This window comes from Peromyscus leucopus, chromosome 8b (genome assembly GCF_004664715.2).
Source record: "Peromyscus leucopus breed LL Stock chromosome 8b, UCI_PerLeu_2.1, whole genome shotgun sequence".
In the NCBI taxonomy this organism is placed as follows: domain Eukaryota; kingdom Metazoa; phylum Chordata; class Mammalia; order Rodentia; family Cricetidae; genus Peromyscus; species Peromyscus leucopus.
Window position 1 is genome coordinate 48,807,408 of NC_051086.1, and position 20,619 is coordinate 48,828,026.

Genomic DNA, 20,619 nt, shown 5'->3' on the forward strand with positions numbered 1-20,619 from the left:
TGCCTCTGACTGGTCTTAGGTGTGTCCTTTGCTACAGAAAGAAGTTGACCTTGATCTCAGGCCTCAGTGTCCTCATCTGTAACCCGGAAGTGTTGACTCTGACACTTAGTTTTCCCAGTTCTCGGTGCCCTCCTCTAGAACCTGGAATCAGGGCATTAATAATCTGGACATGAAATTGTGGCTGCCAGGGATGAACATGTGGAGTTGATTCAAGGGAAGCTGTAACACCCACTGAGAAAGACCTACGAGCTTGTTTTTGCAAGGGTGACTTTTAAGGTGGGTGGGGAGGATCTTATTTCAAAGTTGAAGATCTACAAATTAACTTGAACTACTCTTGAAGCTGGAAATCCAATGAAGGGGATCAGTTTGGCACCTAAAAGAGGTGGGGGTGGGGTGGGGTAGATGGTCCATTTACTTTTTTTTCAGATTAAAAAAAATGCTTTTAATTGAAATATAATTTTTAAAATTTTATTTATTTATTATATGATAATTACATCACTTCCTCCTTTCCTTTCCTCCCTCTGGCCTCTCTCAGTTATCTTCCCACGGACCCCTCCCACAATCCCCCTCAAGTTGATATCCTCTTTTTCTTTTATTATATTTGTGTATGTGTGTGAGCACGTAAACACAAATATATATAAATAGAACCTGCTGATGAGTCTCCCCCCCCCCCTTATTGGTTGTGCAGTCCAGAGTGGCCAGCCTTGAAACCATATACACACAAACACCCAAAATGGACTCATGCCTTATATGCCTTTCTTCTTCCTGCCATCACTTCCTGGAATTAAAGGTGTGTGTCACCATGCATTGCTGTTTCCAGTATGGCTTGAACTCAGAGATCCAGACAGATCTCTGCCTCTGGAATGCTAGGATTAAAGGTGTGTGCTACCACTGCCTAAACCTATGTTTAATATAGTGGTTGTTCTGTTCTTCTGACCCCCAGATAAGAATGTAACTCAGGTTACATTCACTCTTGAACTCTTTTCCTATTTGATCATGACATTCTGTCAGTGGCAGGAGTAAAGCACAGCACACATGTGAGTGGGTGCTAGGGCAGGTGGGGACATGTCTTGAGGAGATGAGGGAGGGTACAGGAAGGAATCACAAACTGGAGCAAGAATCTCCACCATCTAAACTAGTGAATTAGACATAGTCAGTGGATGGAATTAGCAGAAAACATGTCTAAAGATATAGGAGGTGCATAACCCAGTCTTGTACCATTATGATTTCAATGGAATTCATTCCAACCCTTTTCCTATCCATATATGTCTACCAGTCAATGGCGACTGTGTTGGTCTAGGAGACGAAACCCTACTGGAGTTGAGCTGGGCTTTCTTTTATGGCTTCTTTTGTCTTATGGGGAGTGGGGCAGAGAACAGCAATCCTCATGCTGAGTGTTCACAGGGAACTCTGGTTCTTGCTTCTGAGTCTCCCTGTGGAGTTCACATATGCATATTGATTTTCTCATGTTGCAAGGCACTTGGCCCAACTCTCTGCCCCTGGGACTCGGTTTCCCTTTCTCCTTCAGATTACAAATGTTTCCTGCTGGGACTTGGAAATGTCCTTGAAAGTATACGTGAAAGTATACGGCTGGGTTCCAAAGGTGGCACTGTCTATTACCAGTGCTTTGGCTCTTTAAGAAGCATAATGGGAAGCACCTGGTTTAAGAGGGGAGCGGCCTCTCGAGGAGGCTCTTAGGATTCAGGCCTCTTCTCTTCTTTGACTGTACACACTAGTTCCTACAATGATGCACCAACCTTGACAGAGACCTGGTCTTGGTCATGAGCCACCAGAACCATAAGCCTGAACAAATCTGTATTTACTATAGGCAGCCAGTGTGAGGTGTTTTTATAGCACCTCAACACTGACTAGTACACTTCTTTTTTTTGGGGGGGGGGAAGATTGGCTTATGAAGCCATTTCTATCTCAGGAGCTCTATAAGAACCTTTGTGGACTGGAGAGATGGCTCAGTGGTTAAGAGCACTGGTTGCTCTTCCAGAGGACCCAGGTTCAATTCCCAGCACCCACATGGCAGCTCACAACTGTCTGTGACTTCAGTTCTAGGAGATCTGACACCTTCACACCAATACACACAAAATAAAGTTAAATAAAATTATTTAAAAAAAAAAAAAAGAACCGTTGTTCCCAAGATGTTTGCATGGCTGATGTCACCCCATCCCTTAAGATCTTAATTTAAACATTCTTGACTCAGAGAGACTCTACCCACCAGCCTCTTCTCCTTTATCTTTTCCTATCTCAGTATTGTGGTGATACTGTGTTCCTCAGTACACTGTACACCCCAATAAACTTATCTGGGGGGTCAGAGAATAGAACAACCACTATATTAAACATAGGTTTAGGCAGTGGTAGCACACACCTTTAATCCTAGCATTCCGGAGGCAGAGATCTGTCTGGATCTCTGAGTTCAAGCCATACTGGAAACAGCAATGCATGGTGACACACAACTTTAATTCCAGGAAGTGATGGCAGGAAGAAGAAAGGAATATAAGGCATGACAACCAGGAACTAGAGCCTTTTTAAGCTTTTAGCTTTTAGCAGTAGTTCAGCTGAGATCTATTTGGGTGAGGACTCAGAAGCTTTCAGTTTGAGGAAACAAGATCAGCTGAGGAATTGGCAAGGTGAGGCTGGCTGTGGCTTGTTCTGTTTCTGTGATCTTTCAGTGTTCACCCCAATACCTGGCTCCAGGTTTGTTTTTATTAATAAGACCTTTTCAGATTCGAGCTACACAGTATTATGGTGCTTTTCTTCAGAAAACTTACTGTAATCGAAATGATTATCATTTCTTCCTAGCTGATCCACTATAATCTTCCTCATTAATAACAGGGACCCCTGTGGAACTTTTAAGAACCCGGTTTCCTCTGCTCAGAAGAAACTTTTCTAGCAGACATTCATCTAATTGGACATAGAATGGTTGAATCAGGTGAGTGAGTGATGGCAGCTTGGCTCACATCCTTAGCTTTTCAAGCAGAAGGGAGAAGGCTTTTCCTCCAACAAGAAGTCAACACTTGAAAATGACAAGGAGAAGATCTTGTCTAGTTAGGCATGGGTCTTAAGCCAGCCACCACAGGGCAGACAGCTCTAGCATGACTAGGAAGAACACGAGGAACATTTCTCAGGAGGAAGTAGACGCTATTTTCAGTGAGCACACATTAGGAGCACTTGGCTGCACTCCACTTCGCACTCCACTTCTGTCTCATACGGCAGATGAGAGGAATCCATCTCTCTCTGGGGCACTGGGGCCGGAGTCAAACATCATTAGAGTACTGTAAACACTGCTACCGAACTGTTAACGTTAATGTTTGTTAATGTTAACGACAGGCCTTTATTATAAGCACCTCCTTTTCTGTGTGTGTGTGTGTGTGTGTGTGTGTGTGTGTGTGTGTGTGTGTGTCTGCTTTCAATTAAACTTGGCTGAGTGCTTAGACCTTGATTTTCTTGCCCTTTGAATCTTTAAGTCCGTGGAGGAAAATATTTGTAATCCTCACCAATATGGCATCAGAAGCCTGGCCCTTCATTTGGAGAGATGACTGCTGTGGTTGCTGTAAACCTTCTTGTTGCATCTCCTTTCTGACTAAGTGAGCTATGCCACCTTCTGTATCACAGAAACCATCTGGCCCCTTCACCTCCCCTCCCCAGCTGCCTGCCCAGCACTCTGTTTCTCTGTTCCACATTTTCCCTCATAGCATCTGTTAGGTTTTACTACTTTGGATAAAATAGCATTATTTGGCTCATTCTAGCTTTTGCTAGAATCTAAGTTTCCCAGAAGTAGGAATCTTACTTCATCCCTGCCTAGCACACAAAGGGAAATCAATAAGTCTTTGTTAAATGAATGAATGGGTAAATAAATTAAAAAAAAATCAATGTATATGCCTATCCTTGGGTTAAATAAATATTTATTTTGGATGTGTCAGGCATAGTTTTGAGTGTTAAAGATGGGGGATGAGTTAAATAAGAAAACCAAAATCCTATCACTCATTCAAGTGAATAAAACATTGAAGAGATAAGTTTGATTATTATATTTTAAAACATTTTAAACATTTGTTTGTGTATGTATGTGTATGGGTCCATGTGCCATGGTGGCACATGCAGACAACGTGTGAGAGTGAGTTCTGTCCTCCCACCACGTGGGTCCCAGGGATCAAACTTGGGTGGTCAGGCTTGGTAGCAAGTGCCTTTACCTACTGAGCCATGTTGCTGGCCCTTTCATAGTGAGAGAAAAACCACATATCCCAGTACTGATGGGCTGTAGAACTGTTGGCATGTGAGGATTCCACTGTAGCTAAGGAGGTAGGTCTGGGAGGCCTGTTTGAGGCCCAACCTTCCAGCCAAGATGTAAGAAGTGGGGAGGAACAGCTTTACAGAGGTCTTTAGGAGATGGATGCAGGCTGATGAATCAGCAGATCAGAAGGCCATGGCATGAACATGGACCCAGTAGCCACATGCTGGGCTGGGACGCAGGCAATTTTTACTATCCTTCCTTCCCGCCATTGCAACATCTCCTATCTCGTCCCCACCCCAAAATCATCCTGTTTTCAGGTGCCCCTACTCTCACCTTACCTCCATTCCCTGGGGACTCTGCCAGCTTAGCTCCACCAAGCTGGCCCTCCTGGCCCTCCCACACAGACCATCCTCACTCCTTGTATTAGCCTCTAGTACGCAGAAACATTTTCTACCAGGAACCCCCATTGGCCACCCTGGAAGGGACTCAGGTAGGTGATTTCACTATCCCTCCGATCCTGCATTATGATCTCTCCAGTCCTGCTCTCAGCCCTGTAGCATCTTGTTTGTCTCTCCTTCCACCTCAACCCCATTTACTGGAGTCTCCAACTCTTGGTACAGACACAGGGTCACTTCGCCCTTCCATCTCTGTCTCTCTAGGTATATTTGGTCCCCTCCCACCACATCCCCAACTCCCTGGCAATCCCATCTCTTGGTACGAGAAGTATCCCCCTATCTGTCTCTCTCACAGCCCTTCTCAGCCTTTTCTCCTAGCCCGCCCATCACTATTCCTCTCTGCTACCCACCGACCTGTGGTGGTATTGTGTTCCCCAAAATATTGTGTACTCTAATAAATTTATCTGGGGTCAGAGAACAGACAGCCACTAGATACAAAGGCTAGAAAATGGTGGCACTCACACCTTTAATCCTAGCATTCCAGAGATAGAAATCCCTCTGGATCTCTGTGAGTTCAAGGCCACATTGGAAACAGTCAAGCATGGTGATACACACCTTTAATCCCAGAAAGCCAGCCTTTAATCCCAGGGAGTGGTGGTAGAAAGAAGAAAGATATATAAGGCGTGAGGACCAGAAACTAGAGGCATTTTGGCTGGTTAGGCATTTGGCTGGTTAAGCATGTGGCTGGTTAAGCATTCAGGCTTCTAGCAGCAGTTCAGCTGAGATTCATTGGGATGAGGACAAAGAAGCTTCCAGTCTGAGGAAACAGGACCAGCTGAGGAACTGGCAAGGTGAGATAGCTGTGGCTTGTTCTGTCTCTCTGATCTACCAGCATTGACCCCAATAACTGGCCTCGGGTTTGATTTTATTAATAAGAACTTTGAAGATTCCTGCTACACCGACCTTCAGAAGCACTCTCTATGAGGGAACCCATAGCTACCACACTTTCATAATATCCAAAGGCAGCAACAGAAACCAAAGAATGGAACATCCACCCAACAAAGACAAACCAGATGTCAACACCCAGAATCACTTCCATCATCCTAACTCCAAATGTCTAGACACCAGCACAAAACCACAAACATGATCAAGATAATATGCTTCCACCAGAACCCAGTAACCCTACTACAATAGCTCAAGAGAAATGCAATATAGCTGAAGTATAAGACAAGGATTTCAAATTAGCAATTATGAATATGGTCAAGGACGTTAAAGAGGATTTGAATAAATTATTTAATGAAGTCTATGAAAACACAAGAAAGAAGTGGAATAAAATAATGAAGACAGTTCAAGACATGAAAGCAGCAAAAGAACCACTAAAGAAAACCAAAAATGAAATAAAACTGGAAATAAAACATTTAGGAAGTCAAACAAAAATTCAGAGGTAAACCTCACCAGCAGAGTACAAGACATGGAAGACAGAATCTCTGGCATTGAAGACAAGACAGAAGAAATAGATACCTCAGTCAAAGAAAGTGTTAAATCTTTCAAAAAATATCTGCACACAAAACAGGAAATCTTGGACACCATGAAAAGACCATCTATAAGAATAATAAGGATAAAGAAAGAGAGCAGCCCAGGTTAAAGGCCCAGAAAATATTTTCAAGAAAATCATAGAAGAAAATTTCCTGAAACTAAAGAAAGAGGTGTCTATCAAGGTACAAGAGGCATACAGAGAGCCAAATAGACAGGACCGAAAAGAAATTCCCATGACACATAATAATATAAACATTAAATATATAAAACAAAGAAAGAATATACAAATCTGCAAGAGAAAGACCAAGTAACTTATAAAGGCAGACCTATTAGAATAACATAACACCTGACTTCTCAGTGGAGACCCTGAAAGCCAAAAGGGCCTGGACAGATATTCTCAGAAGCTCTGAAAGATCACAGATGCCATTCCAGACTACTATATCCAGAAAACCATCAATCATAATAGACAGAGAAAGAAAAACTCAATAATAAAGCCAAATTTAGGCCATATATATATATATATATATATATATATATATATATATATATATATCACCAATCCAGCTCTACAGAAGGCACAAGAAGGAAAACTTCAGTCTTAAGAGGTTAACCATACCCAGGAAAACACAAGGAATAAGTATTCCCAGAAGAGTAAATCAAAAGAAGGGGAATACCAAAAGAATAACAACAAAATAAGAAGAATCAATAAATACCGCTCACTGATCACTATCAATACCAATGGTCTCAATTCTTGAGTAAAAAGACACAGACTAACAGATTGGACTAGGAAATAGAGCCCATCTTTGTACTGCATCCACGAAAAACATTTTACCATCAAGGATAGCTATCACCTCAGGGTAAAAGGATGAAAAAATATATTCCAAGCCAATGGACCTAAGAAGCAAGCCAGTGTTGCCATTTTAATATCTGAGAAAACAGACTTCAAATGAAAAATAATCAGAAGAGATAGCAAAGGATACTACATACACAAAGGAAAAATCCACCAAGAGGTCATTTCAATTCTAAACATTCACACACCAAACACAAGGGCACCCAAGTTCAAAAAAGAAACTCTGATACAGCTAAAAATCATATATTGACCCTCACACAGTGGTAATGGGCGACTTCAATATATCCCACTCTTGCCAATAGACAGGTCAGCTAGACAAAACTAAGCAGTGAAATGCTGCAGTTACACAGCCATAAATCAAATGGACCTAGCAGACATTTACGGAACATTTCACCCAAATACAGAAGATTGTACCTTCTCAGCAGCTCATGGAATTTCTCCAAAATTGGCTGTATATTCAGACACAAAGCAAATCTCAAGAGATAAAAGAAAAATTTAAAAAGTCCTCTGCATCTTACCTGACCACTGTGGACCAAAACTAGGTGTTGACAATAATAGAAAGTATACGAACTCATGGAAAATAAACAACTTACTCCCGAAGGAGAAATGGATCAAGATAGAAATCAAGAAGGAAATTCAAAATTCTAGAATTTAATGAAAATGAAAACAGAGCATTCCCAGAACTGTGGGACACATGAAGATAGGTCCAAGAGGCAACTTCATAGCACTGAGTGCCTACATAAAAAGCTGGAGAGCTATTAGCAACTTATTGGCACATGTGAAAGCTCTAGAACAAAAAGAAAACGTAATACCTCCAATGAGTAGAAAGCAAGAAATAATCCAACTCAGGGCTGCAATCAGTAAAGTAGAAACAAACAAACCACACAAAGAACCAAAGGAAAGAAGAGTTGGTTCTTTGATAAAATCAATGAGATTGATAAACCCTTAGATAAATTATCTAAAATACCCGAGAAAGAAGATCCAGATTAATAAAATTAGAGATGAAAAGGGGGGCATCACAACAGATACCAAGGAAATCTAGAGAATAATAAAGACATACTTTTAAAAATATGTGTTCCACTAAACTGAAAAACTCACAAGAAATGAACGAATTTCTTGATATATGTATGTATATATACATATATACATACATATACATATACACACATATATATACACACACATACACAACACACACACATACATACACACACACACACACACACACACACACACTCACACACGACCTACCAAAGTAAATCAAGACCAGTTAAACAACTTAAAAAGAGTCTGTCTTAGTTATTGTTCTATTTATTCTGTGAGGAGGTACAAAGCACCCAGGAAATCTATGACACTATGAAAAGACAAAATTATGAATAATAAGAATAGAGGAGGGAAAAGAAACTCACGTCAAAGGCACAGAAAATATTTTCAATAAAAGCATAGAATAAAATTTCCCCAATCATGACCAAGACAAATTATAACAAAGCATTTAATTAGGGGCTTACTTATGGTTATAGAGTATTAGTTCATGAACATCATGGTAGTGGGCAGGCATGGCTCTGGAGCCATGTCTGAGTGCTCATAGGGTCCACAGGTTATACAGAGAAGGAGGGGGCACAAGGAGGCAAACTACTGTGTCTGGTGTGGGCTTTTTAAATCTTAATGTCCACCCCCAGTGACAAATTTCTTCCATCAAGGGACTCAAACACCTACTCCAACAAGGCCACACTTCTTAATCCTTCCCAAATAGTTTTACTAACTGGGATCCAAACACTCAAATATATGAGCCATGGGGGCCATCCTCATTCAGACCAACACAGATCTATAACCCCTAGGGAAATAGAAGCAATAATTAAAAGTTCCCTCCCCAAACAAGCATAGAATTCTACTAAATATTCAAAGAAGAATTAATGTTAATACTCCTCAAATAATTCTATAAAATAGAACCTGAAAGAAAATTTCTTAGTTATTTTTACATGTCCACAATTATCCTGATACCTAAACCACATGAAGAACAAGAAAGAAAATTACTGACATATACCTTTTGAGCAGAGATGCAAAAATTCTCAATAAAATAATTGCAAACTGAATCCAAGAACACATCAAAAAGATTATACACTATGATCAAGTCATCTTCATCCCAGAGATGCAAGGATGGTTCAACACACATAAATTGATAAACATAATCTACTACATAAATAGACAGAGACAAAACTACATTATTATCACATTATTTGAAGAAAAGGCCTTTGACAAAATCCAACATCCCTTCATGGCAAAAGTCCTAGGGAGACTGGCAATACATGGGACATCTCTCAACATAATAAAGGCAATTTACAGCAAGCCTACAGCCAACATCAACCAAAACTGAAAAACTCAAAGCATTCTCACTAAAATCAGGGACACAACAAGGTTGTCTATTCTTGCCATATTTATTGAATACAGTACTTGAAATCTTAGCTAGATCAATAAGACAACTGAAGGACATCAAGGGGATACAGACAGGAAAAGAAGAAGTCAAAGTATCTTTATTTGCAGATGATGTGATTTTATATATGAAAGACCCAAAAACCTCCACCAGGGCATTTCCACAACTGACAAGCACTTTCAGCAAAGTAGAAAGATATAAAATTAACACACTAAGATCAGGAGCCTCCCTATGCACAAACGACAAACAGCTTGAGAAAGAAGTCAGGGAAATTGTACCTTTCACAGTAGCCTCAAAAATAACTTGGGGATAACGCTAACCAAGCAAGTAAAAGATTTATATAACAAAAACTTTAAGACACTGAAGAAGACATCAGAAGATGGAAAGATCCATGCTCATGGTTCAGAAGGATTAATATAATAAAATTGGCCATCCTGCCAAAAGCAATCTACAGATTCAATGTAGTCCCCATCAAAATTACAAAGCAATTTTCCATACAATTTGAAAAAAAAATCAGGTTCATATGGAAACAAAAGTTTCAGGATACCTAAAACATTTCTGAATGATAAAAGAAAAGCATCCCTGATCTAAGTCATTCTATAGAGCTATAGGAATAAAAACAACATGGTATTGACATAAAAAGACACTTTGATCAATGGATTAGAATTGAAGACCCAGACACAAGTCCACAGAGCTATAGACACCTAATTTTTGGTTAAGAAGCCAAAAATACACACTGAAAAAAGCATCTTCAGCAAATGGTACTGGTCAAACTGGACATTGCATGTAGAAAAATGGAAATAGATTTACATTTATCACCATAACAAAAATTCTAGATGGATCAAGGACTTCAACATAAGGCCAGATACCTTGAATGTGATAGAAGAGAAAGTGTGGAATAGCCTTGAACTCATTGATACAGGAAAAGCTTTTCTGAACAGGACACCAATAGCACAGGCACTGATACATGGGACCCCATGAAAACGAAAAGGTTCAGTTTTAGCAAAGGACACCATCATTCAGGCAAAGCAGCAGGCTACAGAATGGGAAGATCTTTACCAATTACACATCCTATAGTGGGTTAATACAAAGAATAAAAAAATCAAGAAAACAACCCAATTAAAAATAAAATAACCCAATTAAAAATGGTGTATAGATTCAAACAGAGAATTCTCAAAAGATGAAACACATGGCTGAGAAATACTTGAAGAAATGCTCAACATATTTAGTCATCGTGGAAATGCAAATCAAAACTATTTTGAGATTCCATCTCACACCAAGCAAAATGACCAAGATCAATAAAACAAGTGACAGTTTGTAGAAACTGGCAAGGATGTAGAAAAAGGGGAACACTTCTCCATTGCTGATGGGAGTGCAAACTTGTACAGCCACCATGGAAGTAAGTGTTGGCAGTTCCTCAGGAAGCTGGGAATTTATCTGTCATAAGATACAGCTATACCATTCTTGGGCATACAGTCAAAGGATTCTAAATTCTACTACAGAGACACTTGCTCATCCATGTTCATTGCTGCTCTATTCAGCATAGCTAGAAACTGGAAACAGCCTAGATGTCCACCACCTGATGAATGGATAATGAAAATGTGGTACATTTACACAATGGAATACTATTTAGCTATCAAAAAAACCAACCAAAATTATAAAATTTTCAGGCAAATGGATAGAGTTAGTAAAAAAAAAATCATCCTGAGTGAGGTAACCCAGACTCAATCAGACAAATATTCTATGTATTCTCTTATATATTAATGTTAGCTTTTAAGCCTTCAATAGGTGAGCTACAGTTTGTATATTCACAGAGGTTAGGTCTCAGGTGAGGGATTAGAGGAAAGGGGAGGACTCTTCTAAAGGAAGGGAATAGAATATTTATTAATGGAGAAATAGGGAAGACTGGAGTGGAAGGATTAATTGGGGAAGGGGATAGATGAAAGGGATAAAGGAAGGAACATGGGGAGGAACAGCTAACACTGAGGATCATATGTAAACATACTACTGTAGAGACTTACACATATATACACACATATATAAAATGTGAGAATATATATGAAATAAATATATGTGAAAGAAATCTAACAGAGACACCTAATAGTGAGGGAGACAATGCCACAACTAGACATCTTTCTGAACCAAGTGAACCCTCCAGTGCCAGAAATGGGTTACATCTAATTGAGTCATTCGACAAAGGGTTCCTAAGGAAAACCCCAAGTAACTCAGGCTATTGCCAAGGCTATTGGTTTCTCTCTACAAATTGATGGTAAGGCCTGTTTCTGAAAAATTACTGTTACATATCTCATTGAAAATGGAGAAGTTCATTGGCGCCTACCTAGAGCCTTCACCACTATTGACTTGTGTTTATGGTACTAGAACGTACTCTGCATGCTTCCATGGGAGAAAGGTGAACAATAACTAAACTACAAATCCTGTGATCTATAACAGTGATCTGTCTGCAGGATATGTTGGTGAAATAGTGGCATAAAAGTTGTGGGTGTAACCACCCACTTTCTAGTTGGTTTTAAGGCCTACTCCAGGAGATTGACCTCATGCCTTACACTGTTCAGGTGGCCTAGAACCTCACACTGAATAGGCCATGAGCCTAGAGGAAAATCAAATGCTACTGTTCTGCTAAAGGAACAGAGCAACAAAATGACTCTTAATGACATTCTTCTATATCCATAGATCAGTACCTCTCTCAGTCATTGCCAGAGAAGCTTCCTATTGCAGTAGATGAGAATTAATACAAGAGACCCACAACTGAACAATGGGTAGAGACTGAGAGACTTTGGAACATCATTCAGTTCTAAATGTGATGTCCTTAATTAACAAGTGTGTACTTAATGACCAGCTTTTTAAAAACTTACGTTATAGCGACTAAACTTAGGTCTTTGTATTTTTTTTTTCTTTTTGGTTTTTCGAGACAGGGTTTCTCTGCGTAGCTTTGCGCCTTTCCTGGAGCTCACTTGGTAGTCCAGGCTGGCCTCAAACTCACAGAGATCCACCTGGCTCTGCCTCCCAAGTGCTAGGATTAAAGGCGTGTGCCACCACCGCCCGGCAGGTCTTTGTATTTTTAAGGCTAGTACTTTACAAGCCTAGTAATTTATAGATTGAGCTACCTCCCTAGGGATATTATAAAATTATTGCCAGAAATTTCAGTCCAGCTTTAAGTATTTGACGGAGCCTATGTACATTCTCATTCTTCCAACACTGAATAGCATGTTTTAATTTTAATTGATACGGCAAAATGGTATTAAACATTGATTTATTTCATTTACATATGTGTATGTGGGTATGTATATTCCCCAGTGATTCTATACATTTTCTTCCTTTTAAAAACATTTTAATGAAAAATCCTTAAGAGCTGGTTTAATAGTATGTCCCATTAGCAGAGTAATAGTAGGTTTTCCCCTGGGGTCCATGACCCGTCTACTCATATGCTCTTGGCCCTGATAACTGTGCCAGATAGAGATTTCATCTTGTGGAGTGGGCCTTACAGACAATCAGAAAGTGGTTGGTTACTCCTGTGTCACTGGTGCCACTATTTTACCAGTCGGCATATCTTGCCATCAGTAATGACCTGATGGCAAGACATAGCTCACAGCATTCACAGCTAAGTAAGACTGATGCTTACTTTTCTCCCTTGAGAGTACATTGTACATTCTAGCACTATAAAAGCCAGAAGAGATGAAGCTTCCATGTCAATACCATCTTGAGCTCCATGTCTTGTGACTCAAATATGTGATGTCTGCTGCAATAAGGACTTACCATCAAGTTCTGGAGGGTAACCAAGAGCAACAGCACTAACCTGTGATGTTTTGGAGTCTATGCGATCTCACTGTTCAGCAACTCCAATAGAGATGACCCTTTCCTGACAACTGGTCAAGGAGTTGAGAATAACAGACTATGGAGGGCTCAGCCCTGAATGGGACATCTATATTACACCCACCTCCCAAGGCTCAGGGATCATTTTGGAAGAAATGGCAGAAATATTATAAGAGCCAAAGGTGGTGGTGACTGTAAGAAAGTGTTTACCAGACACAAAAGGCAGGTTGCCCATAAGAACTCACAGGCGTTATGATGGCATGCACAAGACCTGTATAAACTCAAGACAGACAAATATCCAAGTAAGGCAGGGGCGGACCACAAAGTCCCACTCCTAGCTTAAGAGCTACCAGTAATTAATAGCTTCCAGATGAGGGAGAGTTATTATTCTTTAAGGTTGTGGCCCCCATTATATCTAATACTCAGTCCCTGGTCGATGACCACACACCAAGAGTATATAAGCTTCACTAATGGGATTCTGTGGGTTTAAAAAAAGATGAAGTCAGAGTTGAGTGGGTATGGAATGGAGGGTGGATATGGAAGGAGATTGCAGAGGGGATGAAGGTGTTCACAATACAATATATGAAATTCTTGAAGAATTTTTTTTTATAAATGCAGCTGGATCTCAGCCAATCACAGCAACTGAGGTTCAGGTAACCATCGGCACTAGGTGCTTATAAAAGCATCAGTTTTCTTTATTCTCAGTTGAACAGGAAGAAAGTTGGAGGGTTTAGGCAGGGATGACACGATCAGATTTATGTTTTGAGAGCTTGATGTGGGGTAGGAAAACTTCTAGTAGGGGGGTGGATATGAAAGTCAGGCTACTGAAGTTGTAAAGGGAAGAGAGGAGAATAGGATGGTTTAGGGCTTTGGCTGCATAGATGGATGTAAGTTAGGAATCTGGAGGGATCTATACCCTTCAGCTGTGGGAAAGCTGGGGCTGAAGGAAAGCATGTCTGTATCTTCATGGCTGTTCTTCTCCCAGTGACTTTCTGGACTCATTTCTTCCAAGGTCAAAGGAAGCTGGAGGACAAAGGCAATCCTTTGATACAACCCAGTCTTGTGGGCCATGGGAACGACAGAGTGGGGAAACTGATGTGATTGGTGATAGAAAGGAGAGATGTACAGTACAGGGATGCTTCCCAACACAGTTTCAGAGCTTTTTATGTCTAAAGGTTCTGTACATTTTCTCTTACATGTTGCAAGTTTCTTGTTAAATTTTATGGTATTTTGTGCTCTACAACAGGTTAAAGTTTCAGTGTTGTCAAGTTTAGCACTATTTTTCTCAATGACATTGTACTTTGTTTCTATTCAAAGAAAGCTTTCACAAATTTAAAACCTGGGCTGGAAATTTAGGCAAAGTTTTGTTCTAGGCTTTTTCTTTCTTTCTTATGTGTCAGTCAGCATTTTATAAGGCAACACTTGTTCTTTCATGAAAAGAGGGTACACTGCGGAAAATTCAGCAAAGACAAAAATGAGAGCAATCATAGCTTCACTAATAAAAGATATTTATGCCCTGGGATATTCTCGCCAGTAGGGCTTTTGGATCTGTCTTTCTGTTAGTCTGACATTCCTCCTCCTTCTGGAACTTTATATATGTGTCCATATATAATATACCTATATACACACAGACTTACACACACATATTAATTATTCTATTTTTAAAGCTTTTTCTTAACTGCAAGTGTCAAACTTCTAATGTCATTATTTTATAAATCATGATTTAAAATGAGCAATGCACTCTTCTCTCACTTGGATGTATCATAATTTAGCCAGTTTCATGTTGTTGAACATTTAGGTTATGAAATTGATTGAAAAATATGAACTTTTAATGAGACAAGCTAAAAACCAAATTGGACTTCAATTAGATTTATATTTAACTTATGAATAAATTGGGGGAATGATGACAGTAACAGTAGTTTTTGCACTTTTAGGCTTGATCCATGAGTTTGTTCACATCATTTCTTAATCCTTCAAAGATGAGGTACAGCTTTCTTCACAGTTTCAACAATTTCCTTACACTTATTTGTATGTTATATTTTGGTTGTTATTTTGAAATTGTTTTCCAACTGGCTACTGCTGATATTAAAAAAAATCTATTACATCTTATAATTTATTTTATAATAAGACCTCATCCACTCCCTTTTATTTGCTTTACTATATTTCTATAACTTTTATGAAAATAACACATTTATCTGCTATCCCATAATAAATATGCAGTTAATATTTTTATTTATTATTGCATTATATAAGAATCTAGGACAAATTCTTTCTAGTAATAGTAGCAAGGGGGGTTGTTGTACTTTTTCTATGATAATGGGAGTATGTCTCATGCCCTGTTGGTAGGTGCTTTGTCCTTGGGTTGGGTTAGTTTCTTTCTGTTAGCAATATATCCAAATGCCCTGCCATTCCTGTTTTGCTAACTAATGGTTGTTGAATTGTATCAAACACCATTGTTACTGTTTGACTATGTAGCATTCTCCCTACCCCAAAGGTTCAAGATTTGAAGGCTTTGGCCGTAGATAGTGATGTTATTTGTTGAAGCTGTAGAACCTTAGGAGGCAAGGTGATAGAGATAGAGATAATAGACTCCTGGGGGTGGGTCCTTGGGAGTATATTATCATTTCCTGTCTCATTTTCTTCTTCTGGTTGGACAGGAGACAAATAGCTCTCCTCTACCCTATGCCTCCATGGCTATGATCTGTCTGTACAGGGGCCAAGAGACTGAGGCTTTGAAAAATGAGTCAAACTTTCCTCCCTTATGCTGATTCTGTCAGGTGTATTATCACAGCAATAGTGAAATGGCAAATGCAGTCATTTTTGACATTTCTCAAAACGACTACCCAGCTTGTCTTCTTAGGTACATGACTGGGTACGGTTATATGAGTAGCTTAATGTATGGTACCAGTTATTGGCATATTGGTGTTTGATTGACTAGCTGGATTCACATGATTAGCATTTCATAAGGCTTCATATGACTGTTCATAAATTAACCAGAGGCTTCATTTTACTATATGATGTCTATCACTTTTAGGATTAGTCTTCTGCCATAATAAGAGCCCTGAAAAGCCCAACAGGAAAGAAGGCTGCCTAATTTGGTTAAGCTGGGTTTCCAAAAATTATTTGAGCATAAAAATTCATTTTAATATTGCTTATTAATAAGCTAAAAGCCAAATGATGGACTGAAAGAGAATATCGCAATGAAAATAACCAAGAATTAATAGACACAATTTCAGAACAATAAGTGTAAATTACTAGGATGAAGAAAAATTATCTCAAGAGAAAATGGACCATTTATGCCATAGCCAGGCTCCAGGCTTCTGCAGGACCTGCCCTATCTGCAACTACCGATAGATCCCTTCTGGGTTGTCTCCACCACCTCACTAGGTAGCCAGACTTCCCACATTCTTGTCCAGGTCCCACTTGTGAACAACCCTGATCTCCCCATCCATGCTTTTTTCACAACCCACCAGAATTCGCCCGAATCCCACCACCACTGCACCAGCTTAGCCTGGCTTTCCCTGACTTCAGTGCAAAGGAGCTCTAGGCTTTGGCCAAGATCCTCCCTAGCTATCCCCCAAACCACAGGACTTTCCATGTGATTTCCAACCTTTTCACCCAGACAGACCCCACCCTTATAATCCATGCTTGGAACAGGAAGCACATCCTGTACACCAGCCTATTCCCCTCTATCCACATGACCTCATGTCACACAAGCCACTTCCAACCTCTAGACCATCCCTGCCCCCACATCTTCTCTTTTGTCCAACTTACCTTGGCCATAACAAACTCAGAACAAAGGAAGTCCACATGCCCAGATCTCATCACAAAAATATCAACAATATGAAAGATCAAGTCAGTATCTTCTCTCCAAAGCCTATCTATCAGTCCTGTAGATATGTTTGCCAATGAGAATTACCTAGATGAATTCCAAGACACAGAATTTAAAAGAACAATAAAAAACTGACTAAAGAACTCAAGGAGTTTAAAGAAGACACTTAGAAACAGCTCGGTGAAATCAAGGAGAAAAAACCCCAAGGAGAAGAAACACCTGAGTAATGCCCAAGAAAAGACAGACATAGGCTAATGGAAATGACAAAGCTGAATTGAGACCAGAATTCAATAAGGAGATAGAAACAGGGAAGAGGACTCAAGCTGAGATGAAGATGGAATTGAAAAACCCAACAACTCAACTAGCAAAGTCCAAGGGAAGACTTACAAGTGGAATGAAGCAGGCAGAAGACAGAATATCAGGTCTCAGAGATACAGTAGATGACCTAGACCAAAGAAGAAAGGATTGTGAAGCATTAAAAACACATGGGTGAGGAACATGCAGGAAATACAGGACAACATTGAAAAGACAAAGCTTTAAATTACGGGCATAGATGAGTCCCATGTCAATGGCACCGGCCAGATTTTCAACATGATCATAGAAAATGTCTTCCTCAAACTAAGGAAAGACACACCCAAACAAATACAAGAAACCCTCAGATCACCAAACAGACAAGACTAAAAGAAGATCCCCATGGCATATCATCATTAAAACACTAAGTATATATAACAAAGAAAGCATGTTGGAAGCTGCAAGAAGAAAACTGAAAGCCATATATGAAGGAAACCCCTTCGGAATAACAGCTGATTTCTCCATGGGAACTTTGAAAGCCAGAAGAGCCTGGAACAATGCATTCCAATTCTAAAAGACTAATGGCCAATCAAGAATAACACACCCAGCTAAACTATTTGCCATGATTGAAGGAGAAAGAAAAGTTTTCCATGGCATAAGCATCCTAAAAAAAAGTATATGCAAAAAACCAAACCTAAAGAAAATACAGAAAGCAACATTTTGGGCTGAAGAGAGGAATGAGCATAGCAGAGAAACTCTGGAAATAAGTACAAAGCCACAGTTATTAAAACACAAAATACCATGGAGAACACAAACATCACCACTGGAATCCAACACCTGACCACAATTAACACACACATTTGAATAAAGACTTTAAATATCAATGGCACCAATTCTCCATCCAAAAAATACAAACTGACCAAATAGATAAAAAAAAAAAAAAAAAAATCCCCCTGGCGGTGGTGGCACACGCCTTTAATACCAGCCCTTGGGAGGCAGAGGCAGGTAGATCTCTCTGAGTTCAAGGCCAGCCTGGTCTACAAAGCGAGTTCCAGGAAAGGCACAAAGCTACACAGAGAAACCCTGTCTCAAAAAACTAAAATAAATAAATAAATAAATAAATAAAAAATCCATCTATCTGCTGCCTATGAAAAATACATGCTAGTTTTAAAGATAGGTACCACCTTAGAGTAAAGGGATGGACAAAAGTACTGTTACCAAATGGGACCCAGGAAGCAAGAGTCACTATTCTAATATCTGAGAAAATAGACTTCAAACTAAAACTCATAAGAGATAAAGATGGATACTTCATTCTAATCAAGGAAACAGTTAACCAAGAAGACATTACTGTCTTAAATATACATGCACACTCTGGGGTGCCCAACTTCATAAAAAAAATTAAAATCTACTACTACTGGATTTAAAGACACAGATTAACATCAATCCACTAATATTAGATGACTTCAATACCTGACTTTCTACAATAAACAGGTATAAATCTGTATAAAGTAAAAAATAAACATCAGAGTTATTTGACATCATACATCAAATGGAATTAATAAATATCCACAGCATATTTTACTCAAACACCAGGGAATACACATTATACTCAGCAGCACATGTGTTCTAAAATAGAACACATCCTGGGACACACACACACACACACACACACACACACACACACACACACTCTTAACAAATTCAGAAAGACTGAAATTCTTTCCTGTAACCTATCTTACCACAATGCAATAAAACTTACAGTTGAGAGCAAAAACCCTCTAGTAATTTTCAAACTCATGGAGATTAAACAACTCGTTACTGAATAATGAATAGATTAAAGAAGAAACCAAGAAAGAAAGAAAGAAAAAACTTCCTGGAACTAAGTGAAAATTAAAATACAACACAAAACCTCTGGGGCACATTGAAAGCAGTCCCATGAGGGAAATTTATAGCTCTAAGTGTCCACATGAAAAAAAAATCAGGAAGAACACGGTACTTGAAAACAGAATAAAACATGTACCAGAAAGATTATACACCATGACCAACTTGGCTTTTCCCTGAAGTGCAGGGATGAGTCAACATATACAAGTCAACAAATGCAATAAACCATATAAACAGACTAGAAGTAAAAAAATCACATGATTATAGCAATAGATGAAGATAAATTCTTAGACAAAAATCCCCCCAAAAATGCCTTCATTATAAAAGTCCTAGAGAATGCAGGGGTACAGGGAACATTCCTCAATACAGAAAATGCTATATACAAGAAATTCACAGCCAACATCATCTGAAATGGGGAAAAAATTGGAGTGATTCCACTGAAGTCAGGAACTATACAGGGATGCCCACTGTCCCATTACTTTTCAACATGGAGCTAGAAGTACTAGCTGGAGCAATAAAGCAAGAGAAGGAAACTAAAGGGATACACATAGGGAAAGAAGAGGTTTGTTTGCAGATGGCATGATTCCCCAAACTCACAGCCTACAGCTGTTTTCCTTGGTTACCCCCTCCCAGAGTTGGAAGGAAAGTCCCTATAGTTGAAGACATCATATACTTTAGAAAAAGGGCCCAAATACCCTTGAGCTGGAGATGACCTGAACACCTCTTCCTTGAGGACTGGCTTTTATGAAAGCTTCCAAAGGAAGGCGGCAACCAACAGTCCTACTCAGCTATGATGCCTATGAAACACACCAATAACCAGCATGGCGTGATAATCGCAAGAGTGCAGTAGTGGCATGCATACCTTTATGGTAACCAACAGTTCTCGATTTGGATTTCACATTCATTCAGCAAGAGAGAAACCATGCTGGGTACTGGAAACCCAGCCTACTCTTCAGTGCTAGTGAAGTTATGATTATTGGAGGAGAATCTACAACCATTAATTTACTAAACCAGCATAATCTCTAACAACAATCTATAAACATGTGTCCTTACACCCACAGATAAGGGTAGTCTTCACCCCTCATCAAGGAAACCTCTTTGAAGTAGATGGAGACCACTACAGAAAACCACAACCAATCAAAAAGCAGAGTTGTGGAGCCCAGTCCCAACCTACGAAACACTTCTGTACCTACAGCCTAGGGAACATTGTGAAAGTGGGGGCAGACAGATTCTGAGAGCCAGAGGATCAGGGAGTTTGCTGTGAGGTTGTGTCTCCTAGTAAAATCAGAAACTACACCCATAAAGTCTCACCAACATTACCATTCAAACATG

The 20,619-nt window shown here is 39.5% G+C and overlaps 1 protein-coding gene across 1 annotated transcript in view; it reads right to left on the minus strand.

Moving 5' to 3' along the window:
* The window catches only part of Dnah9 (dynein axonemal heavy chain 9), a 341,793-nt gene that overhangs the window by 95,961 nt on the left and 225,213 nt on the right, over window positions 1-20,619 (minus strand).